The 25,565-nt window shown below is 44.0% G+C and overlaps 2 long non-coding RNA genes across 2 annotated transcripts; one reads left to right on the top strand and one right to left on the bottom strand.

Moving 5' to 3' along the window:
* Positions 1-3,471: 3,471 nt before the first annotated feature.
* On the bottom strand, positions 3,472-16,632 carry LOC132208755 (uncharacterized). The gene is made up of 5 exons (XR_009444887.1): positions 16,576-16,632; positions 15,588-15,719; positions 9,035-9,141; positions 8,053-8,214; positions 3,472-4,519 (listed from the first exon to the last, which is right to left on the bottom strand). It is a non-coding gene; the product is annotated as an uncharacterized LOC132208755 (long non-coding RNA).
* LOC132208756 (uncharacterized) lies at positions 8,821-23,795 on the top strand. Its single transcript, XR_009444888.1, has 3 exons — positions 8,821-9,151; positions 10,248-10,322; positions 23,197-23,795. It is a non-coding gene; the product is annotated as an uncharacterized LOC132208756 (long non-coding RNA).
* Positions 23,796-25,565: the final 1,770 nt, after the last annotated feature.

Below are 25,565 nucleotides of genomic sequence, written 5' to 3'. Positions count from 1 at the left end.
GATGACACAAGGGTTGGTGGAATTGCGGACAGCGATGAGGGCCGTCAAAGGATACAGCTGAATATAGATTAGATGGTGACTTGGACAGAGAGATGGCAGATGGAGTTCATTCCAGAAACATGTGAGGTAATGCATTTTGGAAGTTCTAATCCGGATGGAAAATACACAGTAAATGGCAGAACCCTAAAGATTTCTGATAGGCAGTGGGATCTGTGTGTCCAGGTACACAGGTCACTGCAAGTGGCTACACAGATGGAAAAGGTAGTCAGCAAGGTAGATGGCATGCTTGCCTATCTCAGCCTAGGCATTGAGGGTGAAAATTGGCAGGGAATGCCGCAGCTTCATAGAACCTTAGTTAGGCCGCATTTGGAATATTGTGTTCAGTTCTGGTTGCCACACTACCAGAAGGGTGTGGTGGCTTTGGAAAGAGTAGAGAAAAAGATTTACCAGGATGTTTCCTGGTATAGAGGGCATTATCTACGAGGAGAGGTTGGAGAAACTTGGGTTTATCTCACAGGCAGATCACAGAAAGCAAAGGATGGACAGATCAAATAGACTTAGACAGAGGCAGACAGGTTGCAATGCACCGGTGTGTATTTGGCAAGACCAACATTTGCAAGAACAGCATCATTTGAGATGAAAAAATACATTCATCAGTCCAACGATGGTCAGGATAAAGCTGCTCCTGAGCCTACACGTGCGTGCGCGTGTTCAGGCTTCATTATCTACTGCCTGATGGAAGAGGTTGTTGAAGATCATCACCGGGGTGCAATTGGTCTTTGATGATATTGGCAGCCTTTCCACGGCAGCGAGCTTTCCATTGCATTTTTTTTTCCATTGCCCCTGCCCAGCCAGGCTGCAGCAAACTGAGTATGGCAGCACTGAAATGAGAAAGCTCAACCATGTACCCATTGGCATTTTAAAGATGGCACCTGTGCCAGGGATAATTGAATATCCAGCAGCACCCGGCAATAGGAAGTAGCTTCAGCCGTGATGGGTGGGAGAATGGGGCTGGCATTGACTGAAATGGATGTCATGGTGTGAGGTAGGTATATCATGAAGGGAGGTCAATAAGATAGCACCAGAAAACCAGCCTGGCCTCGCAGAGAGAAACCCTCCGTCAAACACAATGAAAATGACACCACCATATTAATGTAAGATTTAGCCAAAAGGAGTCAAATGCTCTGATTCCACTCCCAGTTACAACGCCACAGAAGAAAACCTCATTCAATAATTTCTATCATCCGAACACAGACTAAATCTTAGATAACACGGTGTGAGGCGAGATGAACACAGCAGGCTCCTCTGATGCTGCTTGGCCTGCTGTGTTCATCCAGCTCGACACCTTATCTCAGATCTCCACCATCGGCAGCTCCTGCTATCTCTGTAACACACTAAATCTTGTTCATCAATCATCCTTGGATTCGAGAGGCTGAATGGCCACCTCAGGTTCACCTGTAAAAGGCTCAAGATGCTCAATGGCCTATTACACTGTGACAGGTTTGGGAGGTCTAACGAACTCTTCCTGTTCATGTGTAACAGGCTCAAGAGGCTGAGTGGCTTCTTGTTGCTCTGTAAGAGTCTCGAAAGGCTGAATGGCCTCCTCTTATTTCTGTGTCACATGTCAATTTTGTTTTCGGAGACCCTCACAGACTTGCTGCAATAACAAGACAGTGACCTGTTTAGAAAAAAACACAAATCCCTTTGTTACCAAGCAAGTACAAGCTGTGGAGAATCACTGTAGTTACCCAGCACAGAGTGCAGAGTCTCGCAAGCAATTCTCCCCGAGCAGCGGACAGTCCCCGCTTTTTATACTTTACAAAAGACATGATACAGAAAACGATTTCACAATTTACCATGACACGATACATAAAACAATTACTACAAACAGACAAAAACAGGATACCAAGCAATTATTACATCAACAACATAAAAGACCAGGATACAGTAGCGATTGCTTGTGAAGTAGCTGCTAATGGCAAGAGGCGATTTCAAGTTGCTGTCCGGAACAGATTCTGATTTCAAGTTGCCAGTGTGTCTGGCTAGAACCAAATCAGTGCCCTGGCCCCGTTGCCAGCGACAGGAGTTACATGCTTCAGAGGTTTCATACCTTTACAAATTTTCCCCACCTAACCCTATTTGAAACAGTTTGGTTCTAATTTTAATTCAGTCAGGAAGCTTAAGACAGTGTCTGCATACCGATGTGTGAGAAGAAAAGGAGTTACAAAAGCTTTACACTGAATTCCTAGCTGGGCAGGAAGCTTCAGGGCAGTGCATGCATACCTATGTTTCGGTAGATAAGAGTTTACTTCTATAGATTAAAGTCTCTTATCTGCATTTGATTCCTATACAAAGACTTTAATTTATAGAAGTATAGAAATCAATGAGATGTTATCACATTAACAGCTCATTCCCTCCTTCTATCATTTCATGATAACTTATAACAGGGCCGAGAGGAGAGCTGCTAACCTGTCAAACACAAATCTGCAGCAAGGGCTCATGCATGCCATAAATGTACAGCAGGCAGCTATGTCAACCACTAGAACAACTGACCCATGCAGCAAATATGAACCCCAAGAACCACCCAGAAGCCATCCCAACAAACCCTGTCCAGGCTGGACTCCCTCACTGTACTGTTCCAACTGCCCCTGTATGGCTTGGATAGCCTGGGTAATGTTATAGGACTCGTTGGTGACGTGGGTAATGCACTTGTCCCCATTAATAGTGCATACACCTCCTTGCTGAGCCAGCTGATAGTCCACTGCATATTGGGTTTGCTGATCATAGAGCCAAAGTTCGGCTAATTCTTGGTTGACTGCCTCCAATGCCGTCATTGTGCTGTTTCCCAGGGCGGTGAGTCAACATACAAGGTAATTTCGAATTTTCCTTTGTGGCCACCACCCCAGGAGAGCATCCCAAGCCGACAGTCCCAGGAAACCATATCCTAAGGAAGAGCCCAACACAACTGGATTCTGCCATGCAGCGCAAAACCCCCAGCTCAGGAATCGTGTGACAATTCGCCATTGAATTTGTACTTGTTGGGGACAAGGGACAGTGAGGGGCTCAATGGTCCCAACAGCAAACAGCACTGGCAGAGTTGGAGTGGTAGCAGTGAAGGTCTCGTTAAGAAGGCAAACAGACTCACGTATTTCTTGATAGCTGTGCCAGGAGGACTGATCCTTACGTGGATGGAAACTTGCGGAGTTAAATGGAAATGACCCATAGTCTGTTTCTACATGAGTGCCATTGCAATCCCCACAACTCTACTGTATGCCCGGGGTCACAGATATGGGCTTAGATTCTAAGCAGGGGCAATTCAACAATTCTCCTATAGTGGTGCAATTTCTCTTTATGCACCGATGGGGCCAGGAAGTATTTTGGGGGTGATGAGTAACGAGAGCAGGCACGCAACAAGTTCCAGTTCCATTAAAGCAAAACAGATAGCTGTAGGGATTTGTACAGCTAGCCCCTTCCTTCCCATGCCCAGGTCGAGTGTCCACACAACCAGAGAGACCACTAACTACCAGTTTCACACATGTACCCTGCACACCTGTGTCCAAGATCCCCTCTCCCTTCAGCAAGGCTTACCGGAATACTCTATTTCATAAAGCTGACTAGGGTTCCAGGCAGATGTTGCCACAAATAATGCTTCTACAGATCGTGCCAACGGGTAACATGCTGTCCGATTCCCGTGCAGCCGTATGTGTGTTTTATAAAACAAAATTGTCCTGCTGGCCATGCATGGTCAGACTAATACTCAGTCCAATGGTTAACTGCATGCCGATGAGGAAATCCATCATTTAGAGTCACTTAAGTGGATCCAGCGATTCTGTCCTTTAACTTTAAGAGCTGTCGGAGTCTGAAGAAACACTTGGTACGGTCCTTTCCACCTTGGGGCGACCCCAGTCCCGGACAAGTACAAAATCTCCAATCTGCGGCCATGATGATCGATCCTGAATCTCGAGGCCTTGTTCCGGTGTCTGCGGAGGTGGTCCGAAGGCGCACTTCACCGGCAAATGGAGAAACTTTCAAGATGATGTTAGTTGTCAGAAGTGTCTTCGCATTTCTTCTCCCATCACATTTAGGTCTGTTTTGCTGGGTGGGCTGGTATTGGCATCCCATGTTGTTCTGCTGGGTCAGTCATAGACTATTCCCGCTGCTGAGAGCCCAGTAGTAGAGTGGGGTGTTATTCGCATGTGATACAAGGCTCGTGGCAAAACCTTTAACCAATTAAGGCCGGTTTCGGGTGTCAACTTGGTGAGTTTGGTTTTAAGTGTTGCATTAGCTCTCTCTACTATCCCTGCTGCCCGAGGGTGGTAGGCACAGTGGAATCGTTGTTGGATGTGTAATGTACCACACAGTTCCTTATTAATTTTCCCCACAATGTGAGAGCCGTCTTCCGAACTAATTTGTCGCGGTACTCCAAACCTTGGTACTATTTCAGTTAATAACAGTTTTACTAGTGTTGAGGCTTTGTTGTTTGTCTTTGGGAAAGCCTCTATCCACCTACTGAATACATCTACGATGACAAGACAATATTCGTCACAGTTTACGCGTGGCAGTTCAATAAAATCTAGCTGAATGCATTCAAACGGCCCACCTGGCAAGGGTGCTTTTCCTGGTGAGCGTCTCACCCCCTGACCCACATTGTTTTGCTGGCATGTGGGACAAGATGCTATACGAGACTGGGCTGCCTCAGTCATTCAGGGTTGCCACCAGGTACGTAGCATAATACCACTCATTCCCTCCTTGTCAATGTGGGTGTCAGAAGCACACAGTCACCAAGCATAGGTAATAAAGTATCAGGTACGCACACTTGGCCGATTGGTGTAACCCAAAGGCCTGAGGACGCAGAATGAAAACATCCATGCGTCTTCCAAATATTCTTTTCAGAAGCAGGGGCGTCCCCCTGTAAGTGCCGAACAGTGACCATGTCTGGCATGCCCGTCTTGTCTGAAGGCGTGCGATTTACCGCCTGCTTGTTCATAGAGGGTATCATAAAAATTTGGTCTGCAGCAGCCTGTTTAGCAGCCAGAGCAGCCCAAGCGCTGCCCCGAGTAACTACTGAATCAACAGAGGCATGGGCAGCGCATTTGAGAATAGCCAATTGTTTAGATTTAAGTGTGAAATTGTTTAGGGAGGAGGAATGCCTGGAGGTTTTCAACAGACAGGGAATCCTGGGTGGGTGTACCTGAGGACGTTAAAAATCCACACCGGATCCGGAGAAGGAAGTGGGGCATCAGTAAGGGCCAGGCAGGGAGAGGTTAGAAATTGGTTCCTCAGCAGGCAGTCATGCGGGGGTTCGCTCAGAAATGTGGCTGGGTCAATACTGGAGCAGGAAGAGATAAGGAACAAATCGCAGGGAGAACCTGGGAACAAGGGGGTAATCCCTGAGATACAGTGTCCAGATGAGTGGAGTAGGAGGCAACTGGTCGTTATAATTCAAGTTTAAAGGGCCTATTGTAAACCTGTCAGTTTTGGTATGATGTCTGTGCGTGTGTAAGTGATGTAGTACCACACGGGGTAGGGCAGTTTCAATACCCACTCCGCATGACGATTGCTATCAGTCAGGAGGAAGGGCAACAGGGTGAGCACACAGGAGGAATCTCTGCCCCGTGTCATGTCTCATTTGCACAGTGTCACCATATCCCATTTACCAAACTGAACCAGGGAGGCAGTGTGGGCACTAACATTACAATGGTGTCCTGAACTTAGAGAGTGGCAGGAGGGGAAGGAAACTAAAGTTCGTTCAAAAATTTTCAAGCTAGAGTTGGATTTATACATGCTAAAAAAAACCCCAAAAATTTACCAGACACAAAAATCAGAAATTCTTGGGAAAAAAAGAATTAATGTTGCAGGTGGGCCCTCAGACCCAGCGGAGCCACAGCTATGGGAGAAACTGCAAGTTTCAAGAGGTATCCATTACCTGGAGAAATGGGCGTGAGTTTCAAAACAGTGGCGTGTGCCATTGATGGAAAGGCGCTCTCCTGCCTTAAAGCGACGGGGTGGGGTGGAATTTCACAGTGCTGGATATCTCGAATGGTTTCTGGTCTATCCCGGTTCAGCAGGACCAGTGCAAATTTGCATTTACTTTTACAGGACAACAGTACACGTGGAGCTGTCTGCCACAGGGTTTCCATTATAGCCCCAGCATTCTCCACCAGTGTATGGCAGACTGTTTAAAAGATTTCAGTGAGCCACACAGGCTTGTACAGTACGTGGATGACATCCTGTTGTTCACAGACAAGAGTGAGGAACATGGCCCCCTACTGAGGGAGTTGCTACATTTCCTGCGCAACAGCGAGTTGAAGGTAAACCCGAAGGCGGCACAGATAGGGTTGAGGGAGGTCAAGTTCCTGGGACTGACCCCTCGGGCTGGAGAGCGCAGCATAGATGCAGCACAGGCTCGATCAGGAGCCCTTGACATAATTAAACACATCTTTTGTGGCTTCCAAGGCGCATCGATTTGCATTGCATTTTGACCCCCTTGTTCTGGGCTCGGGTGAGAGTCTGAGATTAGGGAATTGCCGGGTTTATTTTCTGACAGGGGTCCTTCTTTAGGCGAGGGCTATTCGAGGATCTCTTCCAAACTCTGTCCTCACATTCACTATCCTCTGCATGTGAGTTGGGACGATCATATTCTTCGCTACTTGTGGAATCCCCAGGAAACAGTAAACAGTCGTTAGAGGGTCAAGGAGGCTGCACCCAGGACTTATGTCTTCCTGGGCTTCTCATGGGTTTTAAAAGGATCCTGTCGTCCCTCCTTTTGCTCACTGACCGTCTGGCCTGCGCCCTGTTTCCTGTTTCCCTGTTTTGTTTTAGATCTGGTATGACAGGAGGTTTGGGTCTGTACAAGCCGTGGGCTTGCCAGGGGATTCATGTGGGCTGCCTACTGAAGCGCTTGGAGATTCTATGGGAGGTTTAGTTTGGGCAGCGTACGGTGGCGGTTGCTGGGACTGATGGCGGTGTTGGGCTGCCTGCAGATGTAGATTGGCCAAGGACGGGTAGGGTTCTGGAGGGGGAAGCAGTCCCGATGAGGCACAGGGATGCCTTCCCCAGTCCTCCTCGGTCTTGCTTATCCATGTCATTAATTTGGAACATCGGCATGCCAGATACGTTAGGAGGTACCTTCGATTTTTTTTTGTTTTCTGTCAATGCGGCCTGCCGCTCTAGCCCCCATTCCTTGTCTCGTTGTTCTCTCTCCTGTCTTTCTTGGTTAACTCTTTCCCTTTCATCGTCTCATGATCCTCACACTGCAGTTTTAAAACTTCCCAAGTTTTTGGTTTCCCCTCGTTATCACAGGCACTGATCCCTCTGCTACGTGCATTATCCACCCAACTGGCCAGTTTTGATTTTTCAGTCAGCTCCTCAGCTCTCTTTCTCTAGAATGACATTAACCCTTTCCAGTGCCTCTCCTGCTTTAGTGCATAGATCGATATCCCGCGTTCTCCCCAATGGCCAATTCTCATTTCCCAATCTTTTGTTTAAGCATGCTGACAGGCGTCTGTACTGTACTTCATTTTCGGGATTATCCCAGCATAATCGATGTAAAGGAGTGCCAACACCTCATTTATCCAGTGTTTGTCCCATTTTTTCCTTTGCTTTTTTTTTATTAGCGCTTTCACTTTTTACTATCCCTGTATACTACCGCAGTGCACTTAGTCTCAACACCCACTTCAGGGTCCTGACCTTCGCGTGGGGGATTTCCCCTCTTAACAACCGGTCGAACGCAGGGTGGTGGAAACAGACAGACACGGTAACTACACTGTACCTAGGTCTTACAAGAAACGCCCTACCTTTTCCCTATTGCCCGACACAGGATTTCACCCCCCGGTCACCGGGTGAAATCTATCCTCCTGGATTTATAAAATTACCCGTTATCTGACCTGGGGACTCCAACCCCGGCCACCAGGGGACTCGAACCTCCAGGCATCAGGATTTAGCAGTGTTCAAGGCCGTGAGTTATCCTGGGTTCCGTCAGTACAGAGACACGCAGGGATGAGGGGGTCGCACAGATGGCAGGTTAGTAAGAGAGACCAAGGTGAATCGTACCTTGCGGGCCCATCTGTCTGACTCCACTGACACTCGAACGATCACTTATTCAGCCCTCCAGGTGAGACTGCTGTACATGTTGGAACCCTGCTCTTGCGCCAAATGTCAAGTTCGTTTTTGGAGACCCTCACGGACTTGCTGCAATAACAACAAGACACTGACCTGTTTAAAAAACACAAATCCCTTTATTACCAAGCAAGCACAAGCTGCGGAGAATCACTGTACTCAGAGTGCGGAGTCTCGCAAGTAATTTTCCCCGAGCAGCGGACAGTCCCCGCTTTTTATACTTACAAAAGACATGATACATAAAACGATTTCACAACTTACAATGACATGATACAGAAAACGATTACTACAACAGACAAAATCAGGATACCAAACAATTATTACATCAACAACATAAAAGACCAGGATACAGTATCGATTGCTAGTAAAGTGGCTGCTAATGGCAGGAGGCAATTTCGAGTTGTTGACTGTGACAGATTGAGATTTCAAGTGGCCAGTTTGTCTGGCTAGAACCAAATCAGTGCCCTGGCCCCTTTGCCAGTGACAGAAGTTACATGCTTCAGAGGTTTCACACCTTTACAAAATTTCCCCACCGAACCCTATTTGAAACAGTTTGATTCTAGTTTTAATTTAGTCAGGAAGCTTAAGACAGTGTCTGCATACCGATGTGTGAGAAGATAAGGAGTTACAAAAGCATTACACTGAATTCCTAGCTGGGCAGGAAGTTTCAGGGCAGTGTCTGCATACCGATGTGTCGGTAGATAAGAGTTTACTTCTATAAATTAAAGCCTCTGCGTAGGAATCAAATGAAGACAAAAGACTTTAATTTATAGAAGTATGTAAATGAATGAGATGATTTCACATTAACATCTCTCAGACAGTTTAACTGCAGGTCCATAACAGCGAAACATCAACAGTTACTTAGGGCTCTGAAACTATCTGTATAGCTTCTGATAGTCATGTAAGTATTACTCACCCAGCTGTGAGCTGACGGTGGGGTAGAGAAGCTCTGAAGATAGTATGGAAGTGGCAGTCCTGTTGAAATTCGAGGACTCAGAACGTTGACAGAAACTGAACAGCATCCTGTTTTGTAGTAAGTAACTGACATTGAAATTTATTTTATATCAATGTTACATGCAACCATTCTGATGTGAAAATGCCTTAATATGCCGTTTCCGAGTAGCTGGAAATGGAAGAGTGTCTCCGAGCTAGGCTTATAGACCTCTTCCGCATGCATGCGGCACAAGTTTGAATAAATTCACCTTATAAAATACAATACACCCTATATCCTGGCTCACGTCAGCTTCCTGTTTTAATCAGCAGCTCCTGACAAACACTTTTCCCTCTTTCCTGCCCAATCCATCTTCCTCAGACAACCCACTGATTCCAGGTTTCAATCTTGTAAACCTCCTCTGAGCCACTTTGAATAAAACAACAGAAGACCAAAACCTGCATATGGTATTCGAGATTTGGTCTGACCCCTTCCTTGTACAAATGAAGGAGAACATCATTTCACTGATTATTATTTGTTGTCAAAGTAAGGGAGATGGCCTCGTAGCTTTCTGGGTTTCAGAGAGATCTTGATCAATTGGGGCAATGGGCTGAGGAATGGCAGATTGAATTTTGTTTGGATAAATGTTTGTTTTACCACAACGCAATACTTCAAAAGGCAGGACTGACACAATTAATGGTTGGGCTCTGGGTAGTGTTGCAGATCAGAAAAAACCGAGGGTTTCAGGCACATAATTATTTGAAATTTGCATCACAGGTAGACACGGTATGTGGAAGGCATTTAGCACACTTATCTTCATTGCTCAGGCCTGAGTACAGGAGCTGGGAAGTGATGATGGAGAGTCCTCTTCTGGAGAACTGTGTGCTGCTCTGGTTGTCCTGTTCTGGGAAGAATATTGTTAAACTGGAGTGGGTTTGGAAAAACACTTACCAGGATATTGCCGGGAATGGAGGCGTTGAGTTATAAAAATACGCTGGATTGGTGGGAACTTCTTTCACGGGAAGGTAAGAGGTTGAGGGATGACCTTATGTAGGTTAATAAAATAATGAGACACAGATAAGGAATAACAAAGGTTTTATCCCTCAGGTGGGGGATTTCAAAACCAGGGGCATATTTTTAAAATGAGAGGAGAAAGATTTTAAAAAAGACATGACGGGCATCTTTTTGTTTTATATAGAGTGCTCAGTGTGTGGAATGAACTGCCAGAGGAAGTGAAGGATGTGGGTGGTTACGATGTTTGAAAAACATTCAGGTAAGTACATGAATTTGAATGGTTTGGAGCGAATATGGGCTAATTGCAGGAATTTTTTTTAAATAAGGAAAACATTGCTGCTATCACTAGAAGAGATGTTTCTGAAAAATCATCCCATGAAAACATATGCTGAAATTAGAAATAAGAAATAAGAAATAAGAAAGGAACAATCATCTGATGGGATTGTACCATAGGCTTCCTCATAGTCAGAGGGAAACTGAGGAACAAATATGCAGAGGGATCTCAGATATGTGTAAGAATAACAAGGTCATAATCGGTGATTTTCAGTTTCCAAACATTTAATGGGACTGCCATAGTGTTAAAGGTTTAGATGGGGAGTATTTTCTGAAATGTGTTCAAGAATTTTTTCTTTATCAATAAATCGATGCTCCTATGGAAAAAAAAAATAAGGCGTAGCAAGTGACTGAAGTGACAGTACAGGGAAACTTTGAGTCTTGTGACAGAATTACTGTCAGTTTTAAAACAATTATGGAACAGGATATGCCTTCCAGAAAAAGAAAAAGCTTTAACTGGAGTAAGGCAAATTTTAATGCTGTAAGAAAAGAACTTTCAACACTTCTGAGGAAGGATTAACAGACCCACAACATTAACTCTGATTTGTCCTTCACAGATGCTGCCAGACCTGCTAAGCTTTTCCAGCAGCTTCTGTTTTGATAACTTTCAAACGTTGACATGAGTAGACGGCAGGGATAAGGATGTCTGATAAGTGTGGGGGGGCTTTCAAAAATGTGACAATTCAGAGTCATTATGTCCCCGTAAGAGTGAAAGGTAAGGCTGGTACGATTAGAGAACAATGGGTGAAAAAAGATACTCAGGTTTTAGTCAAGAATAAAAAAAAATAAATTAGTAGATATAAATAAAAACTCGGCTCAAATAAATCTCTTGAAAGTGTAAACAGTGTTAGGGGCATTCTTAAACAGGAGATCAGGATGGCAAAAAGGTAACATGAAACTGCCTTGGTTGATAAGCTTAAGAATAATTCCAAGAGTTTCTGCAAGTGCACTAAGAGCAAGAGAGCACCGAGAGAGCAAGCAGGGCTCCATAAAGATGAAAGAGATCAACTCTGTGTTGAGCATCTGGAGAGGAGAGAGATTTGAAAGGAATATATTGCATCAAGTTTTACTGTTGAGAAAGAAATGGAGGGGGGACAAGTCAGGGGTCGAAATATTTTGGTTTGAAAACAGCTCACGGAGATGGGGGAGATTTTTAACGAGTATTTCTCCTCAGTGTTTACTAAGCAGAGAATCATGGATGCTAAGGAAACAAGGGAAGCAAGTGGGGATGTTTCGGACCATCAAGGTGGCGTTTGCAACCTTAAAGCACATTAAGGTTGTTAATTCCACTGGACCTGATGAAGTCCATCTTTGGACACTGTGGGAGGCAGGGGAAGAAACTGCAGAGGCCCTTGCAGAGATTTTTCCCTTCATCTTTTCTCACTACTGAAATTCCAGAAGACTGGAGGTTGGCTAATGTTGTCCCATTGGTTAAGAAAGGTAGCAAAGACCAGCCAGGGAACTACAGGCCAGTGAACCAGTGGTAGACAAGGTATTGAAGATGATATTTAGGGAGTCGATCAACCAAAGCTGGGATATTCAAGATACGATGAGGGATTGTCAGCATGATTTTGTGCACAGGAATCATGTCTGACAATCTATTCAAGTTTTTTGAGGAGGTAAGCAAGAGAATTGATGAGATTAGGGCAGCGAATGCTGTCTATATGGACTTTAGTAAGGCCTTTAACAAGGTCCCATACAGCAGCCTGGTCATGAAGGTTCGGTTGTGTGGGATCCAGGACAGCTAGCTTATGGGATTCGAAATTGGGTCGACGGTAGGAAGCATAGCGTGATGGCTGAATGTTGGTTCTCGGACTGGAGGCCTGTGGCTAATGGTGTGCCACGGGGGCCGATACTGGGACCTTTGTTATTTGTCCCTTACATAAATAATCTGGATGTGAATGTATATGGCACGATTAGTAATTTTGTATCATCTGCAAACTTAAGAGGTATCGCTGAGGTATCAAAAATTACAGGGGGATTGTGATCAGATGGGGAAGTGGGCTGAGGATTGCCAAATTAAATTCAACACAGCTAAGCGTGAGGTGTTGGCCTTTGGAAAGTTCAGCCAAGGTAGGAGTTATACAGTGAATGGTAAGGTTCTGAGGAATATTGTGGAGCAGAGAGACCAAGAAGCACAAGCGCATAGTTGGTGGAAAGCAGCATCACAGGTAGACAGGGTGGTGAAGAAAGCATTTAGCATGCTGGCCTTTTTCGGTTGATGCATTGCATTTAAGAGTTGGGACGTTATGTTAAAGATATACAAGTCATTGGTGAGGCCACACCTGCAGTGTGGTGTACAGTTTTGGTCACCCTGTTACAGGAAAGGCACAGTTAAACTGGAAAACGTGCAAAGAAGAGTTACAAGGATGTTGCTAGGAATAGTAGGCCTGAGTTCTGAGGAGAGGTTGTCCAGAATTGGGCTTTATTCCTTGGAATGTAAGAGAACGAGCGGTGACCTTACTGAGGTGGATAAAATCATGAGGGGCTTAGACAGGAAGAATGCACGGCGTCTTTTTCCCAGGGATGGGGAATGGAAAAGAGTGTACAGATTTAAAGTGAGAGGGGGCAGATTTAAGAAGGATGTGCGGATGTCCAAGATTACAAAGAGATCTTGATTTATAGGGTTAAGAGGCTGAGGAATGGCAGGTGGTGTTTAATTTGGATAAAGGCGAGGTATTTCATTTTGGTAAAACAAACAAGATCAGTATTTGTACAATTAAATGTAGGGCCTTGGGGTTAGTGTTGTCGAAAAGAGAGACCTCAAGGTTCAGGCCCTGAATTCTGTGAGGTTGGCGTCACATGTAGAAAGGGTGGTTAGGTCGGAGTTTAGCCTACTTGCCTTCACTGCTCAGGCCTTTAGAGTATAGGAGGTGGGACGTTATGTTGAAATTGTGCAGAACATCAGTGAGGCCTCTTCTGGAGTAATGTGTCCACTTCAGATCTCCTGTTCTTCGAAGGATATCATCAACCTGGGGAGGATTCAGCAAAGACTTAGCAGGAAGTTGCCAGGAATGGAGGTTGAGAATCACAAGGAGAGGCTTGATCGGTTGAGGCATTTTTCCACTGCAGTCTAAGAATGGAGGGGTGATTTATATGTATATAAAATCATGAAGAGTACAGATAAGGTGAATGGAAGATCCCTTTTCATTTGGGAGGGGAATTTCAAGACTCGGGGGCTGCAGAAAGCAAGCTGAAATGTTCCCTGTTCATGCCTGAATCTGGACAGTGCTTATTGCCATACTATTTGACGAAGGGCCAAAGAGATGGAGGTTAGGTGATGCTTCTCGTGGCTGGATTAACTTTCTACTCCTGGTGGCTTCATGCTACACTTACAGTCTATAGGTTACCAGTACTGGAGGGTATGAGTTATGAGGAGAGACTGGGACTTCACTGGAAAATAGGAGGTTGAGCATTGACTTGAGAGGTTTATAAAATCGTGAGGGGTATAATGTGAACAGCAAGGGTCTTCTCCCTTGGATCGGGGAGTCTAAACAACAGCGTAATTTTTAACGGAAGAGGAGAAAGATTTGAAGGGCAGCCATGAGGAGCTGTTTCAAACAGAGGGTTGTTTCTATGTGGAATGAACTGCCAAAGGAAGTGGCAGATGCAGGTACACTTCCAATATTTAAAAGACATTTGGACAGCTGCATGAACAGGAAAGATTGAGAGGGATATGGACTCAACTCAAGCAAGTGGGACTCGTTCAGTTTGGGAAGCCTGGTCGGCATGGACAAGTTGTAACGAAGGAGGCTAGAGAACTCAAATAATTTTTGATATTTTGAAAATAGTTCACATTACAGGAGACAAAGTGCTAAATGTCTTCGAAAATACAAAGGTGGATAAATCATCAGGACCTGATCGAGTGTATTCCAGGACATTGTGGGAAGTAAGGGAGGAAATTGCAGGAATTTTTATCAGCTGTAAATATTTGGTGGGTGCCAGATGACTGGAGAGTGGCTGATATTAATCCTTTGGTTTAGAAGGGATGTGGGAGAAGCCTGAGAACTATAAACCTTAAACTTAACACTGGAAAACAGTGACAGAATTAAAGTCAGTATGGATTTATGAAAGGGAAATCATGCTGGACAAATCTGCTGGAATGTTTCAAGAGTGCAACATTTAGAGTTGAAAAGGCAGTGGACATAGCTTACGTGGGCTTTGTGAAAGTGTTCAAAAGGTCCCACAGAAGAGATAAGCACGTAAATTTAAAGCATGGGAGATTGAGTATTCACAGGGATACAGAACTGTTTCGCACACAGAAACAGTCAGAATAAACAGTCATTTCTTGTGTGCCAGTCAGTAACCAGTGTTGTACGGTGGTCAGTGGTGGATCCCAGGTATTCATACAATCAATTAGTTATTTAAATGAGAAATGCGTCTCAGTTCGAGATTATCCAGTTGGATTACAAAACTAGGAAAACACAAGTCACTGACAGTAAGCATGCAGGTGTAGCAGGGGGTGAAGAAGGCAAATGGTATTTTGACCTGCAGAGTTAGAGCGTTTGAGTACAGGAGCAGGGATGTCTTACTGAAATTCTACAGGATCTTAGTGAGACCACACCTGGGATGGTATGTGTAAATTTGGAATTTTTATCTGATGAAGGAGCTTCTGGCTATGGAGGCTATTCGCAACAGTTGATCAGACTGATTCCTGGGATGGCAAGACTTACATATAAGAATAGGATGGATTGGTTAGGATGAAATTCACTGGAGTTTAGAAGAACGAGGAAAGATTTCACAGAAACCAATAAAATTCTAGGTAAATACAGGAAGGATGTTGTCAATGACCAGGGAGTCGGAGCTTCGGGGCATGGGCTCCGCTGTTCAGGATTAAAATGAGGAAATTTTTAAAAATACAGAGACTGGTGACCCTGTGAAATTTGCTGCCACAGAAAGCAGTCAAGGGCGAACACTGGATGTTAACAAGAATAAGATGATATGTATAGTTGTCGGGGCTTAAGGGATCAAAGGGTCTGGCACTAAAGTGGGAAGAAGCTGAGTAGAATGATCAGCCATGATCAAAAGTGACCAGCAGAGAAGGATCGAAAGCTACAATGGCCTGCGCCTGCTCCTATTTTCTATGTTTCTATTCTGTTGAAGGTGGAACATAAGAACAAAATGACAACAACTGACACAAAAAAACAGCACGACCTTATCACCACTGGATGAAAATCCTACAACTCCTTACCAATTTGCAACATGGGAGCTACATCACCACGTGGATTGCAGCAGTTCAAGAAAGTGCAGAGTGATTTTGGAAGCTTCTGCAGTGGCTGCTCTGTCTCTCATTTTCAATCCAGTTTTCAAGTTGTTGAATGTTCTGAGAAAAGTAACAGAGTATGTCAGAAATATCTTTGGAAGTTTGCTGATACTGGGGGAAGCAAGGGGTGGGATAGGGGCTGGAGGTACAGAAGTGGGTAGTGTTGGGGAAGAGGGACAATGAGAGAAACAACTGGCTGGATTTTGTGGTGGGGTGATGGGCAAAGAATAACCCCAATATCCAAACCACACAGCCCGACCCTGTTCAGCTCTCTCCCTCCATTATGTGGTCTTTCTCTGAGGCTCTGTCACACCAGCAGCCAGCTCAGCATCAAAGATGTGAATTTGGCCCAGTTTTGAAGTCCTTCTGTTTGACCACATTGTCTCCCAGACTTGCTGGCACCAGTTCTCAGATGCTGAAATTATTAATGGCCAAAAGCGTCTACACAGTTTTCAAATAAGAAACAACCTGCAATTAACTTCCAGGCCTGGCCTCAGAAACCAATAATTGATTTTGTATTTTTTTGGAGCACAACTGCTGCTCACAGCCCAGACGTCGCCGTTCAACTCTCAGATTCAAGCCAAACATTATTTAAAAACTCAGTGAGGGTGCTGACACAGGACACAGTGGAAAGACCTCTAACCAGTGAGTGCACATTGGAGTTCTGCTTTACTGAGAACACCTCTCATTGCTGTAATCACATTCTGAAGTGGCTTGACAGGGTAAAAGCTGACAGGACCTTCCCTCTCACAGGACAGTCTAGGCCTGTTTCAGGGAGGAAGCCTGAGGCTCTCTGCAAACTAAAAGCGGCATCGGAAGACCCCTGTTTGGGACCTGAGACCTAAACTGAGCAATCACGCAGCCCTCTTGCTGGAATACAGCACCGAAGCTGCCCTCCCCTTTAACCTGTCCTCACCGCTTGTGGCTCTCATGGAGAACCATTTCATTCCGGATATCCCTCTCAGTACGCATGCTCACAGTCACAATGAGCTGTGCGCATGCACCATAGCTGAATACGCCGGTTTGATATCGAACGACCAATAGCAAGCAAGAGGCTGGACAGAAAAGGCAGCGGAAATGCTTCTCCTCCAACCAATCAGAGGACAAGGGCAGGGCCCAGTTCTAAGTAGGGGTTACCAGACCGGAAACGTAAACTCTGTTCTGAGCAAGGATCACCAGACCCGAAACGTCAACTGTGTTTACTCCGTCACAGAAGCTGCCGGACCCGCGGGGCTTTGTTTTTGTTCACGTCATTCGCGCAGCGGGTGGGCGGGGTTATTCTTCCACCAACCAGGGGGAGACAATGGGAACTGCGGAAGCTGGAGAGTGTGAGATAACAAGCTGTGGAGCTGGATGGACACAGCAGGACAAGCAGCATCTCAGGGGCACAAAAGCTGGTGTTTCGGGCCTAGACCATCCTTCAGAAAAGGGGGATGGGGAGAGGGTTCTGGAATAAATAGGGAGAGAGGGGGAGGCGGACCGAAGATGGATAGAGGAGAAGATAGTTGGCTGTTGGTTTGTTCCCCGAGTTTGGCAAATGAATTACAAACGTTTCGTCTCCAGTCGAGAAGCCATCATCAGTGCGTAGCTGCTGCTGCGGAGGAGAAGATAGGTGGAGAGGAGGCAGGCAGGTCAAAGAGGCAGGGATGGAGCCAGTAAAGGTGAGTGTAGTTGGGGAGGTAGGTAGGGGATCGGTCAGTCCGGGAAGGACGAACTGGTCAAGGGGTCGGGATGAGGTTTGTTGGTATGAGATGGAGGTGTGGCTTGAGGTAGAAGGAGGGGGCAGGTGAGAGGAAGAACAGGTTAGGGAGGCGGGGACGAGCTGGGCTGGTTTTGGGGTGCAGTGGGGGAGGGGAGATTTTGAAGCTTGTGAAATCCACATTGATACCATTGGGCTGCAGGGTTCCCAAGCGGAATATGAGTTGCTGTTCCTGCAACCTTCAGGTGGCATCGTTGTGGCACTGCAGGAGGCCCAGGATGGACATGTCATTTGCAGAATGGAAGGGGGAGGTGTTTAGTGCGAACCGAGCATGGGTGATCTGCAAAGTTGTCCCCAAGCCTCCGCTTGGTTTCTCCGATGTAGCGGAGCCACAATGGGAACATCGGATGCAGTCTACCACATTAGCAGATGTGCGGCCTGGGATCGAGGTGAGGGGCGAGGGTTAGGGGCAGCTGGCCACGAAGGCTCTCCCTTTCAGAATGATGGGTATAACTTCCAAATACGATTTTGAAACGACACTCTGAAAATACTCAAGAAAGCCTCATGGATTTTCAGAAAGATCAGAGACATAGAACAAAGTTAAAATCTCAATAAAACCGCTTTAATAAACAGATTGGGCTGAATATATGTCTTTAATAGTACAGATTACTTTTATTTGTTCTGGTGAGATGACTTTTGTTGGCAAGACCAGCATTTATTGCCTCTGTCTAATTTCCGTTCAGAATATGATGGTGAAACCCCGGGACACTAACATATGTTTCATGCAGATGTTCAGGATTTTGAAGAAGTGTCAATGAATGGACAATGATATAGACTCAAGCCAGGATGCTGTGTGGTCTTGGAGATTGCAATCCTCATCACTTGATGCTCGCAACATATGGAAATTGTGATCAGAGATAATGGGAACTGCAGATGCTGGAGAATCCACGATAAGAAAGTGTGAAGCTGGATGAACACAGCTGGCCAAACAGCATCTCAGGAGCACAAAAGCTGACATATTATGGAAATTGTGAGACTGCTTTTTCTGTTTTCAAAAATTAAGGTCAGAGATCCATTCAGCATAAAAACAGGACCTTCAGCTCAACATGTCTATTCCAATCAAAAAAACAAAACTACATTAATCACACTTATCTTGAAGTCGACACCCACTCGGCATGGCATTTTGAGTGCTCCTCCAGCTGCTTCAAAAATGCTGCATTATCTTTAATTATCTGTGACCTGAGCTGTGATTTATCTTTTTCCTTCACATTATGCATGAACTGCATTTTGCAAATATGTCCCACAACATTTTAGCAATTAGCTCTATAGATCAATATTTTTTCTGGAAAATCAAACTTTCTTTTTAATTCATTTGGGATTTTAGTGGAGCTAGACCAGCATCAATTGACCTTGAAAACTTCCAGCTGGAAGTTCACCAAATTGGAAATGTAGTGGACACTGAAAAAGGTTACTTCAGCGTACAATGGGATCTTGATCAGATGGGACAATGGACCAAGGAATGGTAGGTAGATTTAATTTGAATAAATCTGACATGTTGCGTTTTGGAAATCAACTTAGGTCAGAACTTGTACTCTAAATGGTAAGGCCCTGGGGAGTATTGCTGAGCAATGAGTCCTGGTGTGCAGGCGCTTGGTTCCTTGAAAGTGGATTCAGAGATAGATAGGATAGTAAAGAAAGCATTTAACATATAACAGAATATTACAGTGCAGTGCCGGCCCTTCGGCCCTCGATTTTGTGCCGAAATGTGAACAATCTGAAGTCCATCTAAACTACACTATTCCATTATCATCCATATGTTTATCCAATGACCATTTAAATGCCCTTAAAGTTGGGAGTCTACTCCTGTTGCATTTGGTACAACTTGCCTTTATTGGTCAGTGCATTGCGTGTAGTTGTTGGGAGGTCGTGTTGCGACTGTACACTGGTTAGGCCACTTTTGGAATATTGCATGCAATTCTCGTCTCCCTGCTATCGGAAGGATGTTGTAAAAATTGAAAAGGTTCAGAAAAGATTCATAAGAATTTGCCCGGTTTGGAAGGTTTGAGCTGCAGGGAGAAACCGAATAGCTTTTGCCTGGAGATTCGGAAGCTGAGGGGTGACCTTACTGAGATTTATAAAGTCAGGAGGGGAATAGATAGGGTATCTAGACAAGGTGTTTTCAGCGGGGTGGGGGAGTCCAAAATTGGAGGGTGCGAGTTTAAGGTGAGCTGGAAAAGATTCAGAAGGAACCTCAGGGGTAACTTTTTCACACAGAGAGGGAGGTGAGTGTGTGGAATGAGCTGCAAGGGGAAGTAATGGAGTTTGGTACAATTACAACATTTGAAAAGATGGGTATGTGACTTGGAAAGGTTTAGAAGGATATGGGTCAAAAGCTAGCAAATGGGACAAGATTTACTGGGTAGATGTAATTGGTATGGATGAAGTGAACTGAAGCCTCTGTTTCCATTCTTCACAACTTTCTGACTCTATGATTTGCTGAATTTCTGATGAATAGTTACACACTGGATATTTGTCACTAGAAGTTGATTATATCATTGAATATCAAGGTGGTGCTTTTGGATTGCCTCCTGTTGGAGATAATTCCTGCCCAGCAACACTGAAGAACTGTTCTTGTTAGCCATTCATCAGTTAAACCTGAATGATGCCACATAATTTGGAATAACGACATAGACTGCTGCAAGAACTGAGGACTGTGAAACGGTGCTGAGGAATATGATCTGTTAGTTTGTGAGCATTCACGATCTTGGCTCAAACAGAAACATTCTCTTTGGAAATGCATATTTGTGTGGCATGAACATGGAACCAAATCATGGAAACAGCACTGGAGGGGAGTGGGGATTAAGAACCGGCAGGAAAACAAATACATTCTCAAAGTGTGTGCATGGGAAGAAGGAGTCTGTTCTTCTTTTGAGGAATGACGCCATAACAGATAAAATATTTTATTCTAATGAAGGGAAAGCTGTATCCATTTTATTGGTTTCGTTAAAATAATGGTGATAAATAGCTGGAATAACCTTGCACTGACCATTTGAAAAATCCTGCATGTCTTCAGAGATAGCTGGGCTGTCCTCGGCTGAGTAAGTGCTGATACTGTCTGAGTGATGCTGTTTTGAAAAACTTTCTGAACAGAGTTGATGGAACAGACAAACAAGTGCCATTGGCCAGTACTTCAGAATACATCAGACCTTTCATGGCTGCTCCCACACAGAACCATACAATTGAGAAAAGGCCCATTGAGACTACACCAAAAGGTGCTGATCCAAATGCTTTTAAAGTTTGGGATGTTCCCTGCCTCAACCACCCTCCTAAGCAGTGCAATCCAGACACCAACTAGCCTCATCACAAATAGGACAAACATCTGCTGACAGAATCGGAAGTCCGTACCGAAAAAAAGCTTTGGAATATTGTGAGAACAATGAGCACGGTGTTCTGTACTTTCACTCTTTAGTGTTTTAGCTCATGTTCCAACATCATTTGAAGTGAGATCAGAGTAACTTCCCATGCCACCCATGTTACTTCACTCATTGTGGCATTATGGGCCCTGAACAAAAATGTGATCAATGCAAATTGGAGACACTCCTGCACTGGTAATGTCCTCGACTGGACAATGGGGAAATCAATCTCTGAAAGTAGTCATTCAAGTCACTTGTCATCCTGGATAGGCACTAAATTGCTGTTCCTTGACTATAATGTATTGAAAAAAAATCCTGGAATCCCTAACAAACAGCTCTGTGTGCATGTCTGCAGCATTTGGATTGGAAGTGTTTCAGGAAGGTAGCTCGCTGTTACTTTCTCCAGAGCTATTGGTGATGACAAATAAACTCAGCCATTGCGAGAGCCTGCTAAAACCCATGGTTGAGTGCATCCTATTAAAAATATCAAGATATTTTCTGTTTTCAAAGTTGAGCCCAAAGTCTCAGAAAGGTAAGACTTTGCTGGATGAGTGTAACCCCAGCGACATCAGGAGCATGGTATGACATTGAGGTAAGGACCCACATCATTTTCAATAAGAGGACTGATCGTGCGATATCAGTGCCACTGAGTTCAAACTTTTCATGGCAGTTTATCTCAATGTAACATGCCATCGATACTTGGGATCTTTATTAAAGAAACTTTGCAATGTCTCCTTTAATGACCATTCACAAATACTTGAAGGTCAACTCAAATGGCAGCTTCACTGTACTGATTCAGATCAGACAAATTGTGACAGTCCAAAAGAAAGAAAAGAAATGCTGGAATAAAAATGATCATGTCTAGCAGCATCTGCAACATGACTTTTTCAGAACAGATTCATAACAGACCAGATCTGTTAACTTTAAATCTGTCTCTGGATGTTGCCTCATATTTTGCATTTCTCCACTAACTTCTATTTCAGGTTTCGTTAATCTCCAGAATTTTGCTTTTCTTGATAGGTCCAGATGTTGAACTTGGTTATATTTGGACAATATCGTCCATTCCTGATTCTGTGAGAGCCATTGGGCTGGTTACACGTGTATTACACCAGCGTCTGCTTCTTTATTAAAAACATTTTGCGAATATCTTCCTCAATGCAGGAATTTCAGGAAATCGATTTTGATTGAAGATAAATTTCCAAGGCAGCTGCACTTCATGAGACAACAGAAATAGATTACTCATGACGGCACAATCTGTGCCCTTCTCTGAAACATTTTCATACAAATCTCAGAATAATTACAGCAAAGATGGAGGTCACTCAGCCCATCATCTCTGCAGCAGCAGGGGGTGAACTATATCCCTACTATTATTATCCTGTAAAGTCCCTATACACCTAACATTTTGAAATCCCGTGCTCCGAAGATGCTGCTTGGCCTGTTGTGTTCATCCAGCTCTAAACCTTGTTATTTTGAAATCTTTGTCTGCTTTTATTTCTGAATACCCTGTGCGTATATGAACAATTTTATCATTCTGCATACCCCATGATTAAACAGTGTTTACATAAAATATAATTTCCTATTACATTTTAAATTATCATGGTGTGTTCATATTGTTGTTTGGTATTCCATCTCCCAAATATAACCTGTTTCCTTGCTCTGCATTACATTTCATTCCATCTGTTAGAATAAGTGCTTGCTAAATACTGGTGACATTGGGATATCACTGCGCTCCTCTCCAGTCTCTACAGACATTGCCCCCATTCCTCTCTGTCTCCGAACCAATGTCACATTCATTCTGTCCCAGGCTCTTTAGTCCCATGGGCTTTAATGAACAACATCCTTGTATACACCACATTTGATTTTAGTTTTGGTCAGTTGAATCAAGAAATGTAAATGTTACTGCTTTAAAGTTCATAAACTGCAATGAAGAACTTTGTATCTTCAACATACAATGTTGTTTTATTACAGCAGTGAGAAATCCACACTTTCTCTGCAAGGCCAACCCAATTTTGGTCAGCATATTTTTTTGTGTAGGAGCAATCAACACAGTAATGACATTTAGCTTGTCTTTTTTTGGGGGGGGTGGGTAGTGTATTGATGCAGGTGGTTACAGCATTGCATGTGGACAACAAGGCTGAGCCTCTTAACCTGCAGAATGAAAACATCCATCATTGTCCCTCACCACATACAACTTTAGAGTAATTGGTGATGGAATATATGACAAATAGCCAACGATGTTAACATCCAATCCAGCCCAGTTTCAATTGTGAACCGAAGGTTCACTGTAGGTGTATTGAAAGGGGTTAAATGGAACTGTTTGTTCAGTGACTGTGATTGATGTCAGTCTCTATGGATTCTAACTGCGTCACAGGAAGCTTTGCCTCTCCTATAACTAAGGCGCTCTGTTCAATCTCTTATCCCATAGTATAAGCGGGAGCATCAGCGACAGCCCTGACAGGGTTCGGCAGCTGCAGAGAGAGGGGGTGGAGAGATCAGAATCTGAGAACAATAGACTGGAATGTGACAACAATGGATCAGAATCTGAGAACAATAGACTGGAATGTGACAACAACGGATCAGAATCTGACAACAATAGACTGGAATGTTACAACAATGGATCAGAATCTGACAACAATAGACTGGAATGTTACAACAATGGATCAGAATCTGCGAACAATAGACTGGAATGTTACAACAATGGGCAGGAGTTTATCCTCGGGTCTTTATTTTCTTACCGCATCTTGGCCAACGTTGCCACTTCGAATAGAAGGTGTACTGATGATTATTCAGGCTGGTTACTATCCCTTTCTCGCTGTTGTTGGTGTTCCTGGTAAGCCTTTCTATCTCTGTCCAGTCACTACTTCCGCAAGGCATATACAACTTTGTTGCCGTTTCTGTGACCTGTATTTGGAAAAGATGGAAACAATTACCTTCAGTTTCAATTAAAACCTCGCTTTATTGTCCATGCATTTCAGACTCATCCTTCACAAGCATCTGAAAACAAGGCTTGTTCACAACATTGAGGACCTTTTTTGATTTATGTCTTATGATTGTCTCCATCACCAAATTTGTCCAACACCAGCTCCATAATATCTGCACTCTCCCCCTCTGCCTCTGTGCTGTGGCTGGATAAACCATTGTCTATGCCTTGGTAAAATTAAGACTTTATGGTTCCAGCTGTCTTCTGACCATTCTTCCAAGTTACACATAATTTGATCACACCCTTGTTCTTGTTTTCAAAGTAACTAGCGATAGGGACACCATATTAGAGTAGTTAAGTCACTCAGCAGGTAATACAGAGACACTGGTTATTACATGATAGATACTGTTTCAAATCTTACCACAATTGGTGGTAGGACTTTCATTCAAATGATAAAAATTGTAACCAAGGCCAATTTCACCAATAGCAACCATAAAACCAGCAGCAATTTGGCAAAAAACCTGTCTCATTTCACTGATCTCCTCTGGTAAAGAAATCTGAAGTTATTACCCGGGCTGGATTAAGTGTGAATTCAGACCCACAAAATATGTTTGGCTTCAAACTGCCTTGTAGAATGGTCACAGCTAAAGGCAATTAATGAAGGTCATCAAATGCTTCTTTTGCCAATGATTTCATCATCCCGTGAAATTTATTTTAAAGAAACGGTAAAACCAAAGAAATATGTCAGAGATCTGAAACAAAAATAAAACAAAGTGCTGAGGAAAGTAAACAGCTTGGCAGGCTCTGATGAAATAAAAGCGGAGTTAATATTTCAAGTCGACTGAACAAACATCAGAACTGAAATCTGCTGGCAAATATTGTGATTTATGCTGGTGACAGGGATGTCTGTTTTGAAGGGGGAAGGAATGAGTTGAATAAATTGACAAAGAGACAGCGAGCGAAAAATATAAGCAAAGGGATTGTTGATGATCAGGTGAGACGGAAATAAAATGTGAAATTAATTACATTTTTTTGCCTTTTCCCATATTCCTGAATATCATGCCCATGTAGATATACTTCTAAGTCCCTGCTTAAAGTAAGCTGTGTCACCTCAGCCTGTCTTTCCTGAATGTGGTCATCTTCTTTATGGATTAATGGTTTGTGGGTGTGACTGGCTGGGCCAGCATTTATTTCCCTTTCCTCGTTGCCCTTGAGAAGGTGTTTATGAGCTTTTTTCTTGCATCTCTACCATACACATGCTGTGTATTGCTGGTAAATAGGTCTGTGTTGTGTCATTTCTGTGAGACTTTGTGGTGATTGATATAACTGAGTGGATGGTTTGGTCATTTCAAATGGCAGTTGAGAGTCAACCACATTGCTGTTGGTTTGGAGTCACATGCAGGCCAGGCCAGATAAGGATGGCAGATTCCTTCCCTGAAGGCCATTAGTGAGCCAGGTGTTTTTTATTCCCAATGATCAATGATGGCGTAATAGTTTCATCATTCCAGGTATTTCAGTGAAGTCAAATTCCACAATCTGCCATGGCAGGATTTGAATTGGGGTGTGGTCCATTACCTGGATCCTTGGATTAATAGTCTAGAAATAATACCACAAGGCCACCTCATCCCCAACATCCCCAGTCACCTCCAGCAGCAATAGTGGTGCTGCTGTTACTGTCACTGTGGTACAGAAAATTGTGCAATTACATTGTCAACTGCTTCTATTCAGTGTGGGCACATTAAAATTTCAGTTCATTGTGACCGCACAGAGATATAATGATTTATCAGCCAGGAAAATAAACTAAGGAGAGGAAGGCATTTTCAACACTGAGAGAGTGTGCCATGTATGCACCAGGGAGAGGGCAGTACTGACAA

This window comes from Stegostoma tigrinum, unplaced genomic scaffold, assembly GCF_030684315.1.
Source record: "Stegostoma tigrinum isolate sSteTig4 unplaced genomic scaffold, sSteTig4.hap1 scaffold_53, whole genome shotgun sequence".
In the NCBI taxonomy this organism is placed as follows: domain Eukaryota; kingdom Metazoa; phylum Chordata; class Chondrichthyes; order Orectolobiformes; family Stegostomatidae; genus Stegostoma; species Stegostoma tigrinum.
This window is presented reverse-complemented; position numbering and strand designations above follow the sequence as displayed.